This window comes from Opisthocomus hoazin, chromosome Z, assembly GCF_030867145.1.
Source record: "Opisthocomus hoazin isolate bOpiHoa1 chromosome Z, bOpiHoa1.hap1, whole genome shotgun sequence".
In the NCBI taxonomy this organism is placed as follows: Eukaryota; Metazoa; Chordata; class Aves; order Opisthocomiformes; family Opisthocomidae; genus Opisthocomus; species Opisthocomus hoazin.
Window position 1 is genome coordinate 38,641,326 of NC_134454.1, and position 17,295 is coordinate 38,658,620.

Here is a 17,295-nt window from a genome sequence, read left to right on the forward strand (position 1 = left end):
GCTGGGGACAGCAGAGCCCACTGGCGCGGTGATCCGCCGGAGCCAGGGGACGGGGATGAAGGGAGTGGCAGGAGGTCCCAGAGGTGCAGTGGACAGCATCAGAGTCTGCAGGCGCACGGGTACCCGGGTGTGCAACGGCACTGGCGTGGGATTGAGGATGCGTGTGAGAGTTTGTGGGTGTGCGCTGGCGTGTGAGTGCGTGTGCAAACATGTGCCAGCGTGCACAGGCGTGTGGCTGGGCCCAAGGCATGAGCGTCCGCAGGTGTGCGGGAACAGATGCGGGCAGATGCACGTGCAGAGGAGCGGGCGTGCGGAGAGGTGGGTGTGCAAGGTGTGCCGGTGCTGTGCACAGCTGTACAGCCTGATCCTGCCCGTGTCTTGGTGCCTCCTGCCAGTTCCCCCACAACTCGCGTCACCCGAGTGTGTCTCTGTGGGCAAAGCTTTTCCAAAGTCCTCTTGGCCTTCGCACAAATGGTGTTTAAGGGAGCAAGGGGAGGTGGGAGATGTTCATCATGGTGAAACAGCTCCCCTGGAGCTTTCCAGCAAAGTTGTTTCTCTGCTGGGAGAAAAATCGGTGTGTGTGTGAGGATCCGTTTGCACGCAGCAAACAAATGTCAGCCCTGGTTTCCAGTGAAATAAGGGGACCCCAGTGTCTTTGGCCACCTGCTTGTTTGTGCCGCTTCCCAGCCATTTGGTAGGTAACAGAATAAACCATGAAGTGGCACTCTCTCAGGACCCGTGTGTGCGGTCCCAGTAGCTGTGTGGCATTATTTCAAATCGCGTGCTGCAGAGCTTGTGCCGAAAGAAAAATCAGCCTTCTGGACTGACACTGACATTCTCGAAGCACACAAGACACTAGGGTAGTGTTATCCCGGAGGAACCGAGAAACCGACTCCTTCAGCGTGAAAGGAGAACGGTGAAGCTGCCTCACCTGCAATGCTCTGCCCTCTGGCTCACGGGAAGCCGTAGCTGGGGGCGAATTTTCCTATCTGATTTTACAGAAAGCAGCTGCGTAGCTCAGTCGCCTCTGGGGCTCTGTCTCTCTGCGCCATGCCAATTGCGTGCCTCCAGAGGGCAAAGTCAGATCATGCTTCGCTTTGCACTCGTAGGGGATGGGGAATGGAAGAGTTGCGCGCTGAGGCGGGATGGTGTGCTGAGCAGCTGCGTTTTCCCTCCCTGCTGGTGAGGAGAATCCTTTTCCAAGAAAGCACTTTCCTTGGCAGAGCCCAGTGTGTAAAGCAGAGGGAAATGGATACCCAAACAGCATGTGCTGGCTCTTGTCCCTTCTCCTTTCCTCATCGTGCAGGTTAATGGCAGTATTTGTGAGTGTAGTGGGAGTTGTATAACGTGGTGGCCTGGAGACTGTTCTCAATCTGACTGATGATTCTCATGAGCCCATTCAAAAACATTTTCACCTCTCCAGGTGAGCAGGAGTACGTCCCGTTTTAAGCACTGGTGTCTCTTTGTACACCAGTTCCCGTGGGGAGGGAAGTGTGGGGAGCATGAAACTCAGACTCACCCAGGTGGATCTTGGACTGCAGATCTTCTCCATCTATAAATCAAAGTGGTGCCTGTCGCTGAAGCGGAAGAGTTGGTGCTTTTCATGTTTGTGAACTTTTTGTTTTCTCTTCTGATTCAGCTGCGCTGGAGGAGGGACAAAGGTAAGTAAAATGGAAAATGACATGCATTGATCAAGCATTGGGTATTCATAATGCAGTAGAAAATGTGTGGTATCTGCAGGAGGGTTAGCCATACAAAAGCTATAGCTTGGACTTTCTTTTGGTCGCTGGGACAAAGTTTAGAGTCCGCATTTTTTCTGTCTAAATTTCTCAGCTCAGACCCTGCCTACTCCGAGATCTGCAGTCTTGAACTGAGCCAAGCGCTCACCGATTTTGAGACCGGGCACTGCAGAGCGTACCCTGCACAAGGGCATTGTGCCTTGGCCTCTCAAGACTGGAGTTTGCTAGCACCAGTGGGTACCAGAGAATTACCCCAGCCAAAACCCCATCTGCTTGGATCTCTGAGAGTCATTTCCACCCATGGGAAAAATCCAGTCCTTTAGGCTTCATTCCCCGCTCGTTTGCTCCCATATAACAAACAGCACCGCTGAGAACCCTGAGGAGTAAACTGCTGGGAAGCCCTGCTCTCCATTAGCACTGTGACCTGAGTGGCTTCTCCCACCTCAGCCAAACCAGAGGACATGTGGACGGACCACTTCAGGTGCAGCACAGTCATAGTTTTGGTTCCACCATCAGAATTACTCTCCTCTTAGAAGAGAGGAAATGTTTTGTTTTGCCTCTGTGTCCCCGGAACAGCAGAGCTGTATTTAATGTGCCCCAAGTCAAGGGTTCAGCAGAGCCAAAATCTCAAGGGTTCAGCAGAGCCAAAATCCCAGATCAGATTTGCTGAACGCAAGTGAAGTGAGATCACGTAGCCCACGGCACAGCCAGCACCCCAAGCTCAGCTGCCTCTACGATAGGATGGCAAGTTTGGGGTTTTTTATTGGCTCTGTGTTTGGTGCAAGGATTTTGCTGCTGGAAGTGTGGAGAGCATCACAGTCAGACACTTCATGACATTTTGTGGCAAAGGAGCCCTACCTGCAGCTCATGATTAAGATCTGAGAGGGCACCACAAGCATAAGTCTCTTGGAACAGGACAGGTGATGGGGACATCGTCCATTCACTTTCAGAGCATGCGTCCGCAAAGAAGTGCCCAAAGTCACCGAGCTGAAGACATCTTGCACCTCACTGGAGTTAGTGGGAGACAAAGGCAGAGAAGCGATCGCATGGGTTTTGGAATCACGCTGTATCTGGAATGTGGCATGGGGACCAAGGTGAAACCTCTGAGGGAGAACTGATGGGCAGCTGCTGAATGGAGTCCGATCACGTGGCAGAAGAGGGTCTGGAAAGCAGCAGGCTAGTGGGATGTGTCCATTGCATAGTTGCATCAGATGTTCACATCTTGTCAGAGCGAGGTTTCACCCCACATCAGTGGCCTGGTGGTTTAGCGTCTGTCCTATTTTTCCAAATTAATGCTGCTTCTCATCCCCTGGTTGAGTTTTCTAGGGGAACTTGGGTCTGCAGGGGAGAAAGAACTGCTTGCTGAGAGCATCACGTGAATGTAGCCAGGTTCATGAGGGAGGCTTGAGTTAGCTGTTGTGGTCATTCTTCTGTAGAAAAGAAAAATAGCCCATGATGATTTTAAAACAGACCGTGTCTCAGGGCTGTCGGAGAGGAAATTGGACTGGGGCAAGAGGCTGGGGGAGCCTCAGTCTCCGCCCAGCATGGTTCTGCCCTGGGCTGGTCTGGACGGTAGCAAGAGGGGCCACCCAGCATGCTTGTCTGACAGCCCAGCAGCCCCCCTAACTCATGGAGGGCGAGCAGGATCTGCAGAGGGTGAAGGTGCATGTTGGCAGAGCAGGGCAGGCTCTCTCAGAGTAGGGCATCACCTCTGCCCTCTCCCTTGCGACCCGCTTGCCTCACTGCGGGGAGTTCGGTGTGCATGCAGCGGTTTTTTGTGCAGAGGGATTGGCACATAGCGTGGGTGATGTGCGGGGCTGCTGCCATAAGGTGATGATAGTGCTGAACTATAAGGGAGTAGTGAGAAGGTTGACAGCTGGACTTGATGATGGGGGTTGGACTTGACTTAGGGGTCTTTTCCAACATGAATGATTCTATGATGCTGTGGCTCTAAGAGGCAGAGCCTCAACCTCGAAGGACAACCAGAAATGGGAGCATTGGACTGCCGGGCATCTCACGAAGGAGCAAAGGAAACGTGCCTGTGGTGCACCAGGGCAGGATAGCCCCGTGCGTGGGTCCCAGCTGGGAAGCGACTGTCAGAGCTGGAGCCCTGCTGCAGAGGAGCAGGGGAATGGCGTGTGCGAGGGTGAATGTAGTCCAGGAGTGGCTCTTGCTGCGAAAAAGGCACGCTCGGTGCTGGGACTGGTGAGGAGGAGCACAGCTGGTCATGCAAACCTAGGTCTGTGCCAGCGCTGCCCGAACAGCGGGTTAAACACGCAACCTGGCTGTGTGAACGGGCGGTGAGAGACTCACTTAGCTACGATACGGAGCCACGAACTGAAGCGGCAGAAAGCGCTGCGCGTGTCGTAGGCGGCAAGGAGCAGACACCCTCGTGGTGGAAGTGGAGTGGGTCCAGCCTGAGCTGAATGCACTGTGACACGTTCAGTTGTCCTCCTGCTGAAGCAGTTTCTAGGGCTGGTTTGTAAGAGAATAAGCTGCCCATTCTTGTCTTTGCACCGCCAAGAAATCACTGGGAGTTGTGCAGAACCGTCAGATGCCATGAAGAGGAGGAGCTGACTTTTTCTGGGAACATGCGAAGCAGAGTTAGGCTCTCTTGTGTAAGCCGAAAATCACTTGCTATGCTTTTTTTTCTGCAGGTGTTGTGAGGTTTGCGTGGCTCTTGCTCCCTTGAAGCCTGTGCATTTCAGCACCTCATGAAAATCTTCCGGATGGGTATCTTTGAATAGTCATCAGGCTCTGTTGGCATGGAAATAAGTTCTTTCTGTTTTGCCTATCAAATGCCCTATTTGGCCAGTCATTCGACACTTTTGAGAGGTTTAATCCCCTCTCAGGGTGGCCTAGGTCTTTGGCATTCGCACTGCTTGTAGCGAGGTTCATCTTTGCCCTCTGAGTCTTCCCCACCAGTCACAGACTCCCGTGGTCACTGCAGGCAGCTGCGCGCATGGCGAGGTGCCAGCTTTGGGTATAGTTTCCTCTATTTGTGTCCTGGTGTGAGAGCAGCAGTAAGGCTGTTGCAGAAGGCAGAGGGTAGGGAAACCAGCCAGCCAGCAGAATTTCATCTGCACCTGGGGCCATCGTCATTAGTGTTGCTCGTGCCACTCACTTCAGTAGGGCAGGCGAGGGCCAAGCGCGCAGGACGTAGTGGTGGCTCACATCTTGCAGGATGCATATCTGCTACTCTTATGTTCCCCAGGAGCCCTGCTGGGACTCATCTGCTCTGCTAGCTCACAACGGGCATTGCTGCCGTCTGGCAGAGCTCCTGCAAGGGGCCCGTGGGGCTGGCAAGACCCTGAGGCTTGTGGAAGGAAAGGGTGGCTTGTTATCGTGGCATTTTGCTTGCTGGAGCACTGGTTCGGCCCTCTCTGCAGACAGTGGTGAAACCTGATGCTATAGGATGCAATGAGATGCGATAGGATGCAGCAGTTTAGAGGGAGTTGTTTATTGCTTGCTTTGGAAGCTGGGAATTTTATTTAAGAATAATTGTTTAAGTTAATTAATTGCCTTACTGTGAACAAAATATTTTTGCAAATATCCTGCCTTACTTCAGTAAGTTATTTGGAAAGAAATGTTTGTTTTCTTTTTCCTTTGTTGCAGACAGAACCACATTGCCCTGAACATTTGCTTTTTCTAACCAGCATTTCAGCATGGGATGGAGAGGGGACAGGTCATTTTGGCCAAATTGTAGTGTTAGGAGATTAATTTCCTAACACAGGTGAGAGAAATTGCTTGGTGATGTTCTTTGTTGGTCATGTTCTTCATGTTGCTCCACCCAAATATGGATATTTAAAAGTCTTTAACAAATTGCGGCGAAGTTGTCCTATAATTTACTGACCAATTTCCTGTCCCGTGGCGTGTTCTGCACTGTAGCCCTTGCAGAGGACTTTCCCCATGGTCACAGAGAGTAGGTCAGCCAAGGAGGGAAGCAAACGAAAGAAAACATGTTGGGACCAGGTAGATGGGAGCAGCGGAGGGACACTGGGAACACGTGAAGCAGGGGCAAGAGAAGGAGGAGGAGGAGAATGGCCTGGAATCAGAGACTTGTGCTCTGAGCATCACTCTGGTATAAGCAAATAAGCATGAAAGGTAATGTCACAGCTTTCTAGTACTGGTCTACACAGAGCACGAAAAGCTTATGTGAGCTGCTCTGTTGGGATTTTTTTGTTCTTATTTTTTTCATTAAACCAAGGAAAATCACTGATGAAACTGCATTATTAAGCCAACCAGAGGTTGCCCTTCCTTCCCTGGAAACTGCAGCTTGCAGCATGCTTTGCACAACTCTACCTGATTAACAAAAATAAGGTGTTTCAGTAGGTAGGTCCAGGCACCCAGCATGTTTGTGTGTCACATTTCTGATGCTTTGAGGTTTGCTGGGTAAGACCTCAGCAACGAGGCAGGTCTGAGGCAGAGCTGGGAAGCCAAGACAGTGGGTCAAGGTCCATATTGGGGGTTGCAAGGAGGGGCACAGGCACAGCTGCAGCATGGCCCTGGGGCTGGAGGCAAAAGCCCCAGCTTGAAAGTAGCTCCCAGTTAAAGCCGAGGACCCTCACTGGGCTCTTTTCTGGCCTTGGGCACAGCAAGCTGGATGCCCAGGGTGGGGAGTGTGTATTGGGCCCTGACCGAGGCGAGGAAAATTGTGCTTAAAATAGCATGTGTTTGTGTGCGCGTGTGTGCCCATGCAATGCACGAAGCACCGCTGTATGGTAAACCATGCCTGGCTACAGGCTGAATTGTGGGTACCACTGCCATCGGTGAATTCAGGTGTCGGGTGGGCACTGATGCGGGGTTGGTAAGACCCGACGCTACCAGCTGCTGTAATTCCACAAGGGAGGGATGTAAATAGTCTTTATTTAAAAAAACCCAAAATGTAAGGTGGGGATAGTTTGAGCTTATTGGAATGTGGAGACAAAATCTGAATGCTTCTACAAAGAGCTCCTGTTTTTTTTTCCTTCGGCCTTTTTTGTTCTTATTGCCACTTGCTGCTCCGTTAGCAGTCACCGTGGTAATTACCAAGTAATGCCCTATTTACAAGTACCTACAGAAAGTAGCTGTAGTTTTGCTTGAGCCTGTAGCAAAATGTCTAGCCCCAGTTGAGGAGGCCGGTTACTTCTCAAATTCAAAACTTTTCTTTAACAGGACTGCAAAGGCTGTGAATAGCTGGAGTCCTGCTGAAGTTAACAGACCTGTGGGGATTTACACTAGATAAGCTTCTGCTGGCCATACATGTTTCTAAAAGCATGTAATTCCTGGTAATCTGGGTAGAAAAAGAGTGGGTTTAAGTTTCATGCTGCTATTAAAAATATACACTGTACTTTGTGTATTTCCAGGGACAGCAAAAAGTTTCAGAAATCTCGCTTCATTTTGGACATTCTGGTCTTAATTGTTATGTGGCTAGTCCATAATTCACATGTGAAATCTGCCATGGGATAGGTTTCCCAGAGGGGTGGTGGAATGTCTGTCCTTTGGGCTTTTTAAAACTTGGCTGGTCGTGGCCCTGACTTGGGGCATAAGCCTGCTTTGCGCAAAAGGCTGGACCAGAAACCTTGTAATTTCTGTGGTTCTCTCTGTTGCTGTGGGAGAAACAATTTCCAGGAGTTTCTGTCAAGTCAGCTCAAATCCTGTCGGTGATATAGGAAAATGACCCATGAACACAAGCAAAATGACTTCGCAAAATGCCAGGTGCTCAGATCTTGTTTCTCCCAGCTGGATCTGATAGTTTTGCTTATGCGGTTCGGGTCTTTATATCCAAATCATAGATTTGCCACCATGTTGGACCATTACCAGAAAACAGATCTTCCAGAAGCTATTTAAACAATCACTTCCAGGATCATGTTTTGGGCAGAGAAAGGGAAGGGGATGGGTATCTGTTTGAGGCCTTTGAGTTTCCCTCCTCTTTATTCTGCTGCGAGACAATGCAATTTTGCTATGTGAGAGTGTCTTTATTACTTTAAAAAAACAAAGAACGAGGGAAAGGTGGAAAACCAAACATGAAAATATATATTTTTTTAATTGTTTATTTAGATATGAACATAAGAAAAGGTCTGTAGGGCAAGGACAGGCTAAGATCTGCTTCCAGCAAGTAAATCCCAGAGCAGAAGACTCTCTGGCCTGAACCTCCAGAAGGTACCTCCACCCCAAAGGCAAGAAGACCAGAGGTGGGCTCAACCCAGTCCCCCGATGTTTGGCAGTGAAAGCCGGTGCAGTGCACTACACGAGCAGCACATGGTGCCCCGATCCTTCTTGGGGGTCCTCACGGGTGATCTTCAGGGCCCTCCTCGGGTGTGAGGAGCAAGCCAATGTCCCGGTGTGGAGCCCAGCAGTCGGGGGGTTGGCTGACAGGAAGGGGGGCCCTGGCGCGTCCCCTTCGCTGGGGCTGCTGCTCTGCTGCACAGAGGGCTTGGTTACCCCGGCAAGACCATCGGGTGGTCCATGGTGGTTCAGTGTAAATAGCTGAGCACTGGAGGTAATTTCTTTCAGTCACTCGTTACACAGCTTTATTGAATGGGGAGTGTCAATTTTTTCTCCTCAGAACTAGTCTGGGCAACACTGACAGAGGAGTTGAAAAATAAGAGCTAATCCTGCAGGAATGACTCATTCTGGCATAGGATTTGCAGAGCGGGATGAGAAGTTCAGGTAAAACAAAGGGAAATGGAGGCCGTAGTAAAACTCTGTGGTTTGGAGCACGACAGTTTAACTGCTACAGAGTCAAAGTTGGAAACCCCCTCCCAACAAACTGCTGTACTCGAAACCTTGGCAATCTCTAGAACAAGTCAATATTCGAGCACACTTGTTCCAGAAACAGAGGCTCTTTCCCATGGGAGCTGTAGATTGGATTGCTAATTACCATAGGACTGGAAAACAATTATTATTATTATTATTATTATTTTTAATTAAACACAAATAAAACAATGGCTGTCCCTTTAAAGTTTGACTTTGAAATATTTTCTGCATTTTTTAGCAGGGGTTACACTGGCCAAGTCCAAACAGAGCAGTTCTGGAGTTTTGACAAAAGTTTAAGGTTATTTGCAACCAGGTTTCTCTAGCAAGGACAACATGGTAGTTGGGGCGAAAGCAAAAGCCCAGCCTAAGTATCTGGGCTGGGGAAAGGCAGTTTGGATTTCTTGAAGCTGTAGTAGACATAGAAATAATTTTTCTCTGCATCCTTTGGCAAGTCTTCTGACTACTTTAGCTTGCTTTCTTCACCTGAAATCTTTGCAGACGTATCGCACTGGTTGCAGAGCAGTAGCTCAAGAGACCTCCCCTCCAGAGCATGGATTAGAGAAGGTTGTTTTTCCATTATTATTTAAAACATTTCACCTTGTGAGATAAAGATGTTGGTGCCGTAACAGCAAAAAGCAAAAGCATCATGGAGTCACAGAGAAGAGGAGACTTCTCCTTCCCAGTGCTTCCCACACCTGTTTATTACTAGAGATGTGGCACTTGCAGAAAAGTTGTGCTCAGATGAGGCAATCACTTAAAAAAGGTCATATGCTACAAGGCATAAAACAGTAAGAAGTTTTAAAGGAAGTTATTTCTGAAATGGCCAGAACATTAGCAGGAGTGCTGCAGCCTTTTAGTAGGTGTTCTGCAAGCCAGGAGGAGAAAAAAACAGTTGGCCTTTGCAGATGAGCTGAGACCTGGTAGATCTCTCAGTGCTTCCACCTGGCAGGCAGTGAAATGCTGGAGTCCCTGCAGCGGGGCTTTTACAGAGACAACTGGTGTCTCATCGCTCTTTAGATTTTGCTGTGGGCAGATCTGAGCTGCAAAAGAGTGCAGCAACAAATGGGACAAGTCTTGCTGGAGCTGTAAGACTACCCAGGACTTGGTGGGGATCTTCTCAGGTCCCACACGGGGCTTGGACCAGGCGAGGCCAGTGCGAGCTGCGGCTGCTGCCTCCGGCCAGGCTGGCACAGCTTGGGGCTGCTGTGCATGCTGGAGCATTCCGCCACGGATTAGCCCTGCAAGGAGTGTGGTGCTGGAGGAATGTCCTCCCAGTGCAATCTGAAACCCGTGAAAAACTGGGTGCGTCGTGACAGCTCTGTCTGCGCCGTGACCCCTCGGTCCTGGGTCAGGGCTGTGTCACGGGGGTTGCTCTCCAAGTGCCTGGACCCCGGGGGACCTGGACCAGAGCGATGGCCTTACATGCTGCATGGCTGGGCTGGAAGCAGCATCCCCAAGAGCAAGGGACCCTGGGTGAGAGCACTGCCAGCAGGCTTGGATTTGTCTTCTGGCACGTTCTGCCGATGTCTGTGGCACCCAGGCTCACCTCTGCTGCAGAGCGAGCTGGACGGTCGGTTATGGGGAAAAGCGTTTCCATTTCAACACCCTGGGCATGATGGTCCTCTCCGCTCCCTCTGACGTCCAACTACTTGGCACAGCTGTCAGTGTAGATGCTGACGCAGCTCCAGAGCCACCAGCGCCCTTATCTCTGCGGTGTCAGGAGGTGCGTGCCGCTGTGTGGCCTTTCCTACAACACCCTGTGGGCAAAGAGGGGTCATCGCTGTGGCGAGGAACGCTAAGTTAGCTCACATTGCTATTTTAAGGCCAGCTAGCAAGACCAAAATAAAACTCAATCAATGTCTGATGCTCATCTCAGTTTCTTCCATCACGGAGCTCAGCCTCTCCCCACGGTGCTCGCTCAGGGGACGGACCACAGCTGGGTTTCTGATCCCAGAGCGTTGCCTAGCCCCAGGCGCCGTGCAACTTGCGTGGCCATCAGACACGGTGCTGCCTCACCTCCCCGCTGAGTGACGGGCACTTCAGTGCTGCGTGAGCCCCTGGCGACGGGGCTGGGTGTGGAGGGAAGCGTGTCTCACGGGGGTTGCCGTGCACAAAACTGTTTTCTGATGAGCTCACGGTGGGGTCAGCGCCAGAACAAGGGCAAACGGAGCGTAAAGAGGGTTTGCGCCCAGATGCTGGCCCAATGCAACCTGTATTTGGTAACTGGGATTTAGCTCCTGATCAAATTGCTGCCAGTTTATTGCTCAACCTCCTTGTAGGGGCAGCAGCCGTGTGCGATAGGTGAAGGCATTTGGCCTGGTCCAGCTACCAGGCAGTATCTTCTCAGGCAGCAGCTGCTGTGGGGTTTGCTCCTGCTCCCTGTCTGGAGGGGCTGCCAGGCCCCGCTGCAATGACCGGGGATCCTCTGCCCCTACGGGCAGTTCAGCAGGCGGATTCCTGGCAGCACCCAGCTTTGTATGTGTCTAACCTGGCAGATAGCTTGTCCTGCTGCATGAAGCAAAATTATAGAATCATAGGTTGGAAAAGACCTCTAAGATCATGAAGTCCAACCATCCACCCAACACCACCATGCCTGCTAAACCATATCCTGAAGTGCCACATCTACATGTTTTTTAAACACCTCCAGGGATGGGGACTCCACCACCTCCTCGGGCAGCCTTTTCCAAGGCCTGACCACTCTTTCAGTAAAGAAATTTTTCCTAATATCCAATCTGAACCTCCCCTGACGCAACTTGAGGCCATTGCCTCTTGTCCTACTGCTAGTTACCTGGGAGAAGAGACCAACACCTGCCTCACTACAACCTCCTTTCAGGCAGCTGTAGAGAGCAATAAGGTCCCCCCTCAGCCTCCTCTTCCACAGACTAAACAGCCCCAGTTCTTTCAGGCACTCCTCATAAGACTTGTTCTCTAGACCCCTCACCAGCCTCACTGCCCTTCTCTGGACATGCTCCAGCACCTCAATGTCTTTCTTGTAATGAGGGGCCCAAAACTGAACAGAGTACTTGAGGACCTAGTCCAGCGTCAAATATGCTGGGAGCCTGAGGGTCGGAGCTTACTTGTCCTCCTGCTCAATGGAGCCAGATGAGATCTGTCTCAGCTGCCCAGCTCCTGTCTGGGCAGCTACACACCAAGGCTAATAGTCTGGAGATCCGCATATCTAGGTCATGATCTGGCTGAGACAATGTCCTTGTTCACTACAGTCCTGGGGGCAGGTGAGCCTTCAGAAGGAGGTCGGAAAGGAAGGAAATTCTCAAGGCATCACAGGAAAGCCACAGCAGACCCAGGGGGTGCCATTTCCATCGTGGGTTGACAGGAGGAATAGACCATGGTTCTTCTCCCTTCTCTGTAACACAGGGCAACAGCTGTTTCCCGAATTTCGAGTACCCACCAACATAGGTGGCCCTGGGACCTGCCGGTGACAGCAGCGGCTGGACTGAACTGCCCCCTGAAGTCCCTGGCTCCCAAAAGAGGAACGGAGGCTGACCCATACCGGTGTGCAGAACAAAGCCTGGTATGGCTGGGGGCACGGCTGCAGTCAGGCTGAAGAAAGGGACCACGGTGGTCGCCTGGAGTGTGAACTGACCTCAGCCAGGTCTTCCAGGGGCAGTGCATTGCTCTTATGCTCTGCCCTCATTCCTTCACCATTATGAAATGGTTCTGCATCTTCACCCTGCCTTCCCTCTCCTGGGAACCAACAGAACAGCAATGGCTGTGGGACTGGGGTGAACGGTTTTCCACCTCCTGCATCTTGCACCCCAGGGAGCCTGAAACCTGTACATTTTCACCCACACCCTCAGCCGATTCCTGGTGTTATCCTGGGCGCACATTCCCTCTGCTCTGCTCCTGTTTCCTCTCTGTGAACCAGGGATAATGGTATTCTGTGTCCTTCCCCAGCAAGGTCTGGCACGTTTGGCAGGTACTAGGTAGGAAACATCTGAATCCAAACCTCAGCACTGACTCATTACCACTCAGGCCCTTAAAATGTTCTCGCGCAACGGACTTCTCTCCCAGAACCTTTCCCAGCCTTCTAGGCTTTGAGCGTAGATGGCACAGTGCCGGAGTAACACACTGTGCCCTTCCTAAGTGATGCCTGAGGTTCTTCTCCATTTTTTTTTGGTTTCCATCATATTCCATTTCTTTGATTTTTATTTTTTTCGTTTGTTTGTTTGTTTTGGAAGCCTAGAGGGCTTTCAGGAGGGGTCACTTAGGGAGAGAGGCAGCAGAAACACAGACATTTCTTTCTGGTTTTATTCTGAGTCAGAGTAGGAGGTTTGTTGCACAGATTTATGAAAGGATTGGGATCCAAGTCTGCTGCCCAAACACCTCTCTTGGCCCAGTGATGGAGGGACCTGAAGCTTGTAGGCATGTCAGTTCTCCTGGGCTGTATCTATACCACCGTGCAGGGCAGCTCTTGGGCAGATGGAAAGCAGTTTACCGCTGCTTGCAGAACTGGAGCTGAGCTGCGAAAGACCTTCTGCTCCCTGTGCTCAGAGCAAGTTCAGTGGAGGCGCCTGGCACTGGCAGCCCCTGCCCTCACCACCCTGAGCCTGCAGAGATGAGGACGAGACACACTCAGGCTCCCAGGGCTCCTGGGCCCACGGGTGGGCTGTAGATAGGATGGCTGGCAGGTCCTAAGGCCCCTGGGGTCTGAGTGGACCCAGGGCACAGGGGAGTGACTGGACCAGCAACAGCACTGGGAAATACACGCAACGATGAACCCAGCAACACGTTCAGGTCTTGGCATTGAGCAGGGATGGGGGACAGCAGCTAGCACTGCTCTGGGCACTCACTGACCACGGTGGCACTGGTGGCAGGTGACAAGCTGGAGAAGTACAGGAGTGGCTCTCCTGGATTGGCCGGCATCATCTTCCTGACCACTGTGAGTGTCCACCATGGAGGAGCAAGAGCCATCCTACTACGAGCTGTGCTGCACGCTGCTCTGGGGCTGGAGGAGCCCCAGTCTCCAGATGGAACAGCACAGGGCTCTGAGAGGGTCACCCGGCAGTCACAGCTGCCCCTGCCAGAGGGATCCATTGTCCATGTCCTGCTCCAAGGACTTCTGGAGTGCTTTTACATGAAACAGCCAACGCATTTTGCGTAAACATTCCTCTGAGCAAGAGCACAAGTGATGCTGACCCTTGGTCCCTCTTTCTGGCCCATTGATCTTTAGATAGCTTAGCCTTAGCAGAAGGCTCCTCCCCTTGCCCTTCCACTCACGGGGCAGCGTGTAGGTCAGAGGGGCAGGCATTGCTCTTCAGAGGGAGGAGGTGTGACCCCTCAGGGTCTCCCTCGGGCAGAGAAGGGGTCAGCGTGGGAAGCCCAGCTCTGGAAAAGAACTCTGAGAAAGTGCTCTGCATTTAGGAGGCAGAGCAAAGGTGCCCTCAGGAGAGGGAGGCATGGTGTCCATGTGGCAGGGTGCAGGTTTCCACTGCAGATGTGCTCCCAGTGCTCACCATTGCCCAGAGGAGTCTGGGTCCATGCATGTCTGCTCATGCCAAAAAGGGTCAAAGGTCCAGCATGCATCTCAAGCACAAGGTGACCTAGCAGCTGCAGGTAAAAAAAAAGCCTGGTTCTCAGGCTGGGCTGGACTCTGACAGGGGAATGTATACACAGATCAACACCTAAGCGTAGTCGCTGTGTTCATGCTTCATTACCAGAAGGCTGCTGAGCAACTTCTGGCTACAGAAACAATATTCCCCAAATGCAGCCCTGCAGTGATTCATCAGAAGAACCCTTATCTTCATCTTTCAAAAGCTTTAGTCATTTTAATGAGTAAACAACTTCCTGCTGGCTGGATGGGCGGCTACCCAACACAAACTGCAGATATTCAAAGAGAAGAGCCTGTGATCCATTAGTCGGCTGAGGGCTATTCTTCAGCCCGAGAGCTGGGGTAATCCTAGGTGGGAACATCCGCAAAAGGGTCAGCTGTTAGAGGCATTTAAGTGCCTTTACATTGGCATCTAGAGACCTGCTGGGAAGCTGACCCATATGGAAGACCTCCAGTGACCTCTTTCACAAGGCTTGGGGGTAGGTTTCTAAATCACTGAGGCACGTCTGAAGGCTCCGCGCTCTGTTTTCTCCCTCATTGGGCTTTCAAACAATTGCATCCTTGTCACACATTTGTCAAAGAGAAAGGGGGAGATGAAGAAAGAAATTTCAATAGTCTCAGGGTTTGGCTTACAGCTGCGTTAATGCTGAATAGCACGCGGAGGTAGAAGGGATATCCTGAACAATGTCTGGTCTCTGGGCAGAATCCGTTTCCCATGACAGTGCCTTTCTGAAGCAGGAATGCCAGCATGAAGCAGAACTTGTTAAAGTAGTAAAAGAAGAGGTCTCTGTTGTGTCCTGCGTGACAGAATAATCCTCCCTCAAGAACAGACTGCTGTCATTTTCCCTCCCATCTGTGAATTTTGGCTTCAATCAACTTCGTGATTTTCACAAAGTAGAAAATTAAAGTGCTAACCTTAAAAGCAACCCAACCAGACCTGCAAGATCTTCCTGCAGACGTGTGCGTGGCTGCAGATGCAGTTTTCTTATACAGACCATAAAATATCTGACGGCATCAAGCCGAAATAGGGTTCCCTGATAGGAGATGTACTTGACAAAAGGCAACAAACGTTTTCCACATCTCCATCTGTTCCACTGGCTAAACATCCTTCTCCTTATTCACAGGTTATCATTCTCCTCCTGATTTCTCTTCAAAGCTTTCCGCTCTGAAGTGCCTGTGCAAACCGCCAGACAATAATTTAGACTTACCAGGTAAGCAATGCTGTCTTGCTGCTGTCTCCCTTTGTCCAGTTCTGTGTGCCATGTGCTTGTTCCGCCTTTCTCTTCTGTGTTTGTATCCTGTCTCAGCTCACAATTCAGCCTCTTTAGCATTGTATTAATAATTAATCACAAGAGTCATCAGTATTGTCAACATCTCTATACAGGAGCTGAATGCACCAAATAAAAATGAAACAAGGCCATAGCAGGGAAACAAGGCTGTTGATTTCCCCCCTTTTCATTCAAAAAGCTACTGACTGTCATCTCCTTTCCACTTACCCTGTTTTTGTAGGCACATAATTCCAGCAACACTCATCGGAAACAGGCTGTCCATAGAAGCAGTCCTGGGAGGGCTCACCAGTGACTGCAGCACTTGAAGTTCAGCGTGGACACCATTCAGGGCATCTCCTGACCACCCAGAAGCAGACCATGAATGCAGTTTTGGAAGTTTCTTTGAGATCTGAGGAGCCGTAGAGCCTCTGGCTGCAGGATCTTCACATGCATCAGCAGCAGGACGGGGTCAGACGAAGCGCTGGGTGGCACCGGGCAAACCAGCGTCCTACCGCAGTGATGCCCAAGCATCTTGCGCTGCCGCAGCTGAGCAGGCAATCCCGGGGCCAAGGCACAGAGCGGCTCAGATAACAGGCTTTTGCAGCCGCTGCTGAGGGGTACCAACGGACTCTTCAAGGGCAAGGCCCTGAGCAACCTATTCAAGATCTGAGGTTAGCAGAAGATTTGGACCAGAGACCTCTGGTGGTTACTTCCCATGTAAACCTTCCTGTGATTTGGTGACAAAAAATCTTAACAGGACCAGCAAGCAGCTGTGTGAATGCTCTGTCTGCGTATTTGTGTTCTTTTAACTCAAAATATGGTATTTTCCCAGTGGCAGATGATGCTTTCCTGTCCCTGGAAGCAGGCATGGCAGGTTTTCTTCATACAGTTGCACAATTCACTCCTCCTCTACGGTGCCAGGTTCACCCCTGACATGGCTCCTGTCCTTAGCAGGTTGGTGTCTCCTCCAGGCTCACAGATGTTGTTCCTCTCTCCTGCTGCAACCACCATCCGCCATGTGTCAGCCACTGCTGCAACTGCCTGAAGAAAACCAAATGCAGGTAAAAGGCGCTCTCTGAGCACACCCACCGGGATCCACATGGGCTCCGGGCAAAACCCATTTGTTGTGTTTTGACTGGAATAGATATGAAATACTTTCTGTCTGTGCTGGCGATCAGCTGTCTCTTGAGAAGGCGAACACTGAGAGCATTATCAAAGCAGAGCAGTAAGGTAAGACAAAAGTTGCTATTTATAATGTGACTATGATTCTGCCACTAAAGGAAAAACACTTGATTTTTTCTGGGGATGGAGAAAATCCTAGTGATGAGTCTGGTACTGCTCTTAAACCATCTTCTCTGAAGTGGATCATTGTTCCAGGTCCCCAACCACAGGGGAAAGGATGCATGTAGGGGAGGCCCGGCGGGTGGGATCCATGCTCTGAGCTCGACAAACTGCATAAAGAACCCTGAACACAGGGATTTTTAACTGCAGCCTGGCAAATTCGGAGGGAAGCTACCATGTCAAGAACCAATGCCAGTGCTGGTGGGACCTTTGCTTTGCTGGTAAATGCTGTCCAGATTTGGCTCTGGCACTGGAGGCTTAGGTGACTTGTTACAGCATTTGCACATAAGCAAAAGAATTCCGCATAACTTTCAAAGCCACACACCTCCGTATCTGATGACAGCTCTGCACTGTTTATTTAGGGATTTCTTGCATTTTTGAGACAGAAGCCTGTCAGCGAAGAATCAGACCATGGAAGACTTGGTTACTAGTTCATCAGTGATTTAATGATGCAGCCTTAAGATTCAGACTGTCTCTTTTTGAAAGATCTGCTCTAGCTGAAGTGGATGGGTTTAGTAAAGGCAGTACTGTACTGCAGTCAACGCCTGCCCATACAGTTTCACATGTAGTGATGCTCCTAGACAAACTCCTTCGCTGAACACAGGAACACCGTGGTGGCAGACAAGCAGGGTTAGCACCA

The 17,295-nt window shown here is 50.8% G+C and overlaps 1 long non-coding RNA gene across 1 annotated transcript; it reads left to right on the forward strand.

The window, feature by feature from the left end:
* The first annotated feature begins 5,358 nt into the window (after window positions 1-5,358).
* Window positions 5,359-16,078, forward strand: LOC142358821 (uncharacterized). Its single transcript, XR_012761881.1, has 3 exons — window positions 5,359-5,472; window positions 15,171-15,257; window positions 15,556-16,078. It is a non-coding gene; the product is annotated as an uncharacterized LOC142358821 (long non-coding RNA).
* The last annotated feature ends 1,217 nt before the right edge of the window (window positions 16,079-17,295 follow it).